This window comes from Leopardus geoffroyi, chromosome E1, assembly GCF_018350155.1.
Source record: "Leopardus geoffroyi isolate Oge1 chromosome E1, O.geoffroyi_Oge1_pat1.0, whole genome shotgun sequence".
NCBI classification, from domain to species: Eukaryota; Metazoa; Chordata; class Mammalia; order Carnivora; family Felidae; genus Leopardus; species Leopardus geoffroyi.
In genome coordinates this window covers 38,969,221-38,977,327 of record NC_059330.1, presented here as the reverse complement: position 1 = coordinate 38,977,327, position 8,107 = coordinate 38,969,221, and the positions used below count along the sequence as shown (strand labels likewise).

At 50.6% G+C, this 8,107-nt stretch overlaps 1 long non-coding RNA gene across 1 annotated transcript; it reads left to right on the top strand.

Annotated features, from left to right (window-relative positions):
- The first annotated feature begins 766 nt into the window (after positions 1-766).
- LOC123603612 lies at positions 767-7,372 on the top strand. The gene is made up of 3 exons (XR_006714958.1): positions 767-912; positions 1,798-2,689; positions 6,900-7,372. It is a non-coding gene; the product is annotated as an uncharacterized LOC123603612 (long non-coding RNA).
- The last annotated feature ends 735 nt before the right edge of the window (positions 7,373-8,107 follow it).

The window sequence follows — 8,107 nt, the reverse complement described above, 5'->3', positions numbered from 1 at the left end:
CCCTCTCTGAGGGCAGGACACACCCTCTCTGCTGCCCCTTTTTTTTCTTTTTAGTAAAATCACAACTCAAATTTGGGTATTTTTCTCCTATTGCCAGCCCCGCCAAAACTTTCAGCAGGCTCCGCCCACTCCACGTGGACCTCCCTTCCCTGTCCCAGCAACCCCTTCGAGAACCCCCCCAACACGTGACCAATTGTTATGTTTCCTTCCTGGGACTCCCTTTTCTCTGGCACCAATGACTGAACAAAAGTGCCCCCTTCAGGGTGAATGTGGGGCAGCAACCTGGGGAGGAAGAGAAAAGTTGATTGAGGTGTGCAGTGCAAGAAGGGAATGTGACTGTATCTACTTAAAATGATTTCATGCCGTGTAGCTCACTGCTTAATAACATTAAGGATCATGCAATTTAAAAGATGAGGTGGGGTGCCTGGGTGGCTCACTTGGTAGGTCCTCCTGCTCTTGATTTCAGCCCAGGTCATGATCTTTTGGTTCGTGGGTTTGAGCCGGAGGGTTGGGCTCCTTCTGACCGTGCAGAGTCTGCTTGAGATTCTCTCTTCCCTGCTCACGTGCTCTTTCTCTCTCTAAAAAAATAAATAAACTTAAAAAATAAAAGTAAATAAAACAGGCAATTAAAGAGAAGGGATATCATCAAAGAAAACGACTTTGGAGGTGGAGTTGGGTAAAGTTTTAGTCCCTCACTGCACAGTTGGTTACCTCTACTCCAACTCCTATTTCCCTTAAAGTTCTTCGTTGTTCTTGGCAGAGCTGAGATCCGCAGATACCAGAAAAGAACCAAGAGTTCCTTAATTACCGGCTGGATAATGGGAACACGGCCTCTCCTAGAGTGAATGTTTTGCTTCTTGCCTCCTCCACCACCTCCCCTTCCCCAACAACACTGGAAGCAGTTATTCCTCTGTGAGTTGGTATTCCTCGAGAGCTGACATAAATTATTACCAAAGTGGAGTCTTTTTTCTCAGCATTAAGGACATTTTCCCTGGATGGGAACAGCACAGGGGATCATGTTGGAGGGAGAGGTGAGGAGGGCAGCAAGGAACAAGAGGACTAACCAGGAAAAGCTGGAGTATAGGTCAAATGAAACCGAACAGAGAGAACTGGTTTTCCTTGGAGAACAATTCTGACCTAGCTTTGTCCATTTTCCTTCCCACTCCTTTCCCCCACATGAGATGTGAGGTTGAGAGGTTACATGGGAAATTGGGGTGATGGAAGGCATGTGTTTGGAAGCTGACCAGGAGAAAGAGTTATCTATCAGGCAGTGCTCATGGAAGGAAGAGTAGGGAATGGTAAATTTAAAATCAGAAGTATCAGGATGCCTGGGTGGCTCTGTTGGTTGATCGTCTAACTCTTGATTTTGGCTCAGGTCATGATCCCAGTGTTCATGGGTTCAAGCCCCTCATGGGGCTCCGCGCTGACAGTGCAGAGCCTGCTTGAGATTCTGTCTCCCTCTCTCTCAGCCCCTCCCCACTTGTTCTCTATCTCTCAGAATAAAATTTTTTAAAAATAAAAAATAAAATCACAATTATCACAGGGCCATTTGTCCTTCAAAGTCATAGAGGTCCAAGAGGCTATGGGTCCTGGGGCTCAAAGAGGGAGACTTTATTATAGCCAAGTAGCAGGCTATCCAGGGGCATGTTAAGGAGCAATGTATGGAAGGGAGTGGGAGGAGTCCTAGGGCGCCTATTTTCAAGGGAAAGAGCCAAAAAGCGAGTTAAGCTAGAACATTAAAGACGAGGGACACTTGCTCTCCTATAACTCAGCATCTGTCAACACTCCCATTACCAGGTGCTATTTCCAGAGTCCCGGGCCTAGCGGAGGAAAAGGGAGGGGCCCTGGTGGAAAGACGGAGGGAGACGCGTTGAGCTCCTCCCCCTGCCCAGCTGCAGTTCCAGAGTTTCGCCACTCTGGGTCTCCCGAGCTCAACCACAGCCCCAGAGTAAGAAAGGAAGAGAGAGAACCTCCAGAGGACAGCGTGAGACGTCATTGACAACCCTGCTCAGAGAGGTGACCTGGAGGTCATCTGCTCTGAAGCTGCAGACCCTTCGCATGGCCGTTGGGAAGGCATCCAGCCTCAACCCTTCTCTCTAAAAAGGATTTGTGGCGCTGGGAACTAGCTCCCCACCTCTTACCCTCACCCTCTTCTCTGTGGTCATTTCCTCCCCCGCGTGTTTCCTTCCCTTCTCGCTGTCCTCTGGGTGGGAGCACCACCACTATCTCCCCCCAACCCCCCAGCCTGTCAGAGTCCTGAGGAATGCTCTCACCCTGGCTGGGTGCCAGGCTGTGGACTTCCTGGGCTTTGGGGGTGGGGCTTGGCGGAGGGGAAGCCCTTTGGAGAGAGAGAGCCATCCAGTCCGGCACTGCCTGCGTGCTCTCCCTCCCCTTCATGAGCTCGGGCTCGTTCGCTCACACGCCCTCTCTCCCTCCCTCCCCCCCCCCCCCCCCCCCCCCAGCTAAGTAAAAGGCTCATCTAATCTATCATTCTCTGTCACCACCACCTAATTTCTCCCCCTACAATAGCATTTCCTTGCCAGGGCAAAACATCCACAATCTGGAGGCGATGGGCATGCTAAATATGTGGTTTACAGTGAGAGAGAGGGAAAACACCTATTTCAGAACCTGCCTTCCTGTGCCAGGAGCCTGTAGCTGGAAGGAGAGGTTCACCTGCCAGGGTCCTGAGGTAAGGGGGTTTGTAAATGATAATTTGGTTGTGGGGCTTCCTCTGGATCCTTCTCAGAACCTCAGATCTAAAAAAATTACATGGGTCTCTATATAGTAAAGCTTCGGAGTAGATTTCTGCATATCTGACCACCTCTCCTCAGCCTTCATATCCTGAAATAAATCAGCTGAAATCTGAACTCACTGGTCCACATCAAGGCCAAGGTAATCTTTCCAGCCAGATGCAGCAGACTAGGGTGAGTTCAGCAAGAATGGGGAGCAGGCAGAAACCACTTCCAAATCTAGCGAATAGAGGTCAGACCTGTCAGAGACCTCTGGCTCCTATCCAAGAGGTCACTGCTCAGAAATGTTTTTGTATATGAGGTTTGGATTGTCTTCTGCCGTTGTCCACAAATGACAAAGTGAGAACTCAGTCCTGCAGTACCCCCTGCCTTGCAGTCCCTCAGTGCCACTTTTGCAGCCTGTCTCCCTGACGTCATCTGCAGACCTGTGCCAGATTCCCAAGTTCCTATCTTGAAACCTCAGCCCCCACACCCAGGACCTAGGGGAGAGCTGATGTAGGTCACTGCGGCTGAGCCTGCAGGGCTGTCTGCTCCTTGAGCCCAAAGCCTTTCAGGCACAGAGAGGAACCCTTGCAGAGAGAAGTGAGAGAAAGATCTCTGTGAGAACCAGAGGAAAGCGTATTCCTCAAAAAATGAACTGGGGGGGGGGGGGGCAGCACCTGGGTGGCTCAATCTGTTAAGCGTCTGACTTCAACTCAGGTCATGATCTCACGGTTCATGAGTTCGAGCCTTGCATCCGGCTTTGTGCTGACGGCTCAGAGCCTGGAGCCTGCTTCGAATTCTGTGACTCCCTCACTCTCTGTCTCTCTCTCTCAAAAATAGATTAGCATTAAAAAATTAAAGAAAAAAATGAAGCTGAAGCAGGGAGAGGCCAGGAGTCAACGAGTCATGGTTGAGACAGTAATGGGAGCTCTGCTCTTAAGGGACAATGTGTGATGGAGGAGAAGAGGTCACAGGAGAGGGGCTGTGCCTTACCCTTGTCCTGTTTGCCTGTGAAAGGAAGCCCTTCTGATCTGAAGTCCATTCCCCCATTTCGCCTTGGTTTGGTGCAGGTTTCATTCTCAGGAGCCTTTGTGATTTGCCTTAGAGACCCTCTGCTTCCTCTGGTCACAGTTTCTGGGTCTCAGGAAGCTGGAGTAGGCCAGAATTGTCCCCACCCTCCCCCATTGAAAGACTTTTCCTGCTTGTTATCTGTTAAACTCATTTTGCCTGGGGTACTTCCAACCCTCTGGGACCTCTTTCCTTTTCTTGGCTCTCCCTACCCCTGTCTCTGAGATCCACAGGAGCGTGTGTGTGTGTGTGTGTGCGCGCACGCGCGTGTGCGTGTGTGTGTGTGCGTGTGCATGTGCATGTGCATGTGCATGGTGCTCGTATTCTCTTAGTTATGCATGGGGAGTCAAGGACCTATGGCTCTAACTAGCTTGGGGTTCTCATGGCCAGCATAAATAGACAAAGGACCAATTTCTACTTCCAGCCTCCTAACAATTTAAACCACAATCAACTGTTCTAAATAAAGCTTCACAACAGGGAGAAAAGTAGATAAGATGGAGAAAGGATAAATAATTACCTCCCTAGCCTTCACTTTCTTTATTCTTCCCTAGTACCATCCCCTCCCTTTTCCTACTACTCACCTGCTCTCATTTCCAGAATCCTCGCACACAGTAGGCACTCGATAAACGCTTTTTATACTGTCAAACTGAATCTGGTTGTGCTCTCTGGCCAAACTTAGATGAAGAAGCACAAAAGGGGAAAGTGGATCCTGGGCTAGATCCTGCAGGACTGATTTGCTAGGGAACAAAGACCTCAGAGCAGTGCTTCTCAGACCTCAGCATGCGTCTGAATCACCTGCAGGGCTGGTGACAACCCAGATTGCTGGGCTCTACTCCCAGAGTTTCTGATTCAGTAGGCCTGGGGCGGGACCTGAGAATTTGTATTTCTAACAGGTGATGCTGACCCCACTACTAATCCTGGACCACCAGTGGATCCTGAGAACCACTGTGTTAGGGAAGCACAGCCCCTTGCCCCAGTGCTCACCATGGGGACCTGGTTGGTTTCCAATATTACGTAGTTTAAGAGGAAGAAACAGGTGAGAATTGAAAACATGTGACTCCTGCTCAGCCCTCAACCCCAACATGTATAGGGATCTAAGAAAGATAGGGCAAGGGTGAGAAGAAGTCTGTGTCAGACTGATTATCTCTTCTATGTCATTTAAAATGGTCTGTCGACTCCATCCTTGTTAAAAGTCACTTCCCAAAAACATGTTTTGCAGCAGCAGCAAAGGAGCACTAGGAATTTCCTGTGGCGAGGCAGCACCAGCCTGGGGAGGGGAGAGGCAGGGCTCAGAGAGAGCCTTCCCTTGGCTTGGGCAGGGCCACGTGCCCCACCCCCTCGCTCGCACATGTCTCCGCCACCACCGCCGCAGCAGCCGGGCTGTTTATGAGCGAGTTGTTGTGGTAGAAATGGAGCAGGCTGCACATGCCCAGGCCATGTGACCCTGCAGCCCGCGTGAGCCTTGCCGGCACAAACACCCTCGGCCCTGTCCTCCATGGGCCAGAAAAACAGGAGAAAAGATGGGGAAGGAGCAAAAGGGCACTAGGCTCCCTTCTCCTTATCTCCCAGCTTTTTATTCTGCTTTTGCCTCCTTTTGTTTCTCCTGAGTCACTGGGGGAGCAAATACCCAGGAAAGAAACAAGGTTTCCCCAGGCATATTCTCCTCCCAGGCAGCCTCTTGGCGTATATACAGCCCAGGGCCTTAGGCCCCAGATGACAAAGGGCCTCCCCAAGCCAAGAGCACAGAGTGGCCACCCTACCCTTGGAGTTGATGTGCTAATGTCAGCCCAGGGCCAAGACTTGGTATCCCTGCAGCCTGGGTTCCCCAAATCAGACTGCCTGGTCCCCTTTTTCTAGGAAGGAGGATGCCACACATACATGCAGCAAGTGCCTATTCCAGGATTAGAACAAAGAGAGTTCAGGGATTTGTGGGGTCAGGGACACGAAGCCAGGGTTCTTTCTGCAGCAGTGGTCTGCGGGACAGGAGAAGGAAAGTCTCTTTGCCAATGGGGGATAGGGTGGCACTGAGGGCAGGGTGGGGGGCTGGGGGGATCTGGAAGAATTTCACACTAACCCCTGTCCGGCTGGAGAACAAACACTAGTGTGAAAAAGCTCAGCCTCCATGCCTCATGGAAGTGTCCCCTCCCATCCACCTGGCCCTCCCAGCCCCATAGAGTCCTTCTCTCAGGACTAACCCCAAACCCCCCACTTCAGCCCTCTGCTCCGGCCCCCTGCCCGTGACCCCGTTTCTGAGCAGCAGTGCCTCTTGCTGGGATGTGAGACCGTGCTGGAGTCAGGCGGACAGTAGGTTACCAGGAACAAGCAAATGAAGTGAGCACGACCCACATTTCCTCATCGCACCAAAACTTCGCAGATCCTGCATTGCAGAGCTAGTGCTTTTTTTTTTTTTTTTTTAATCTCTGCTGGGCCCCTACACACGTCTGCATTTTTGCAACCAGCACAGATTTTTTTTTTTCAGGGTGCAAACTGCGCATTCTAATGAGCCAAAGCTCCTTCCTGTGGCATTGAAAATCTCTTTGGCAAATTGCTTCTCCCCCCTTCACCCCCCCAATTTAGAAGAGGGGGGGGATCCCAAATTCGCAAAGTCTCATCCTCTCTCTCTCTCTCCTTCTCCTGCACCCCTCCCCCAAGATACTGCAGTCTTTCCGGCCCAACTCACAGCTGCAGACTAGAGGAGAGGGATGGGAGGAGGGAAAATGAGCTTTCCTTCTTTCCATGCAGTATGAGCTAGAGGGGCGGGGGTTGCTTTTTTCTTGGGCAGCCCATTACACCCCCCCACCTTCCCTTCCCATCCCAGCCAGTGTTTATGTAAGCCTCCTAGAAGCTACACATGGCCCCTAATGTCTGCCCAGGCCATGGCTCCTCTGAGGTCCATCCTGCTCACAAGGACTGTCATGAGCCTCTGGCCTCCCTGGGCAGCTACACAGAGATCTTCCGTGGCCCAAGAAATGGGGAGACATTGGATAGAGAGTTTGAGCTAGAGCTTGTGGTCATAGGTGGAAACAAAGGCAGGCACACAGGTACCCCCCCCCTCCCCCACTCCCTACACACACTTCCCTGCATTTGCGTCCTACACAGGCTCAAGGACAGACAACAGGTCGTTGCCAGACCTGGACCTGGAAGAGAAAACCACCAGTAGGCTCCAGCAGCAATATAGCAAAGGTTGGACAAGATGGCTTTGGCATAGCATGTGCTGGCTGCCACCACCCCCAACCCGGGAGGAAGTCCCCCATGCCAGAAAGAGGATGATCTGAGACCTAGTCTTCCACTGCCAAGGACAGCCCATGTACCTCCTGGATCCTGTGATGTGAGTGGGATCCTGGGCTCTGGAAGGAGAATCCTCCTTCCAGTTCCCCAAAGCATCTACTGCAGAAGCATTGGCCTAGGATGGTGGATGACTCTCGAAGGACTATACTTAGAAGTACACATTGCTCAAGCAGGTAAATGGAGAAGTGGGATGTTATTCCTAAGTAGTTTGTACACAATTTCTTTAGAGGTCTTCCCCACTCTCATTGAACTAATCCATTCTTTTTCATTTTTTTAATTAAAATTTTTTATTTTATTTATTATTATTATTTTTTTTTTAAATTTTTTTTTTCAACGTTTATTTATTTTTGGAACAGAGAGAGACAGAGCATGAACGGGGGAGGGGCAGAGAGAGAGGGAGACACAGAATCGGAAACAGGCTCCAGGCTCTGAGCCATCAGCCCAGAGCCCGACGCGGGGCTCGAACTCACGGACGGTGAGATCGTGACCTGGCTGAAGTTGGACGCTTAACCGACTGCGCCACCCAGGCGCCCCTATTTATTATTTTTTACAACATAGTGATTCAACATTTATATACATTACAAAGTGCTCACCATGATAAGCATAGTTACCATCTGTCACTGTACGAAGTTATATGAACCCAACTATTCTTAATACATCCCCTGAAGGAAATACCATGGTGCTTTAAAGGGCCCTGGTCTCCCTGCCCCCTCCCCTTGTCACCAGCTGTGGATGCCAAAGTCAGAGGTAGAGAAGAGGGCTCAGATGCCTGCTTCGGTGACTCACCTCTGTAGCAGTCTATGTGGAAATGTGTTTGCTATCTGTTTGCTGCACCCTATTCTGGCCCCTGTCTACCTTTATAACCACATAAGGAGAATGTGGAGGGAGAGAGGGGAGAGTACAAGGGAAAAGGAAATGTGGCTCTGGGAAGGTGAGGTACTAATGGGGCCAAGGACAGGGGAGCTTCAAGTATCTCTTCTGGTTGACACCCCACACTTCGAAGTAGCATTATTGCTTAG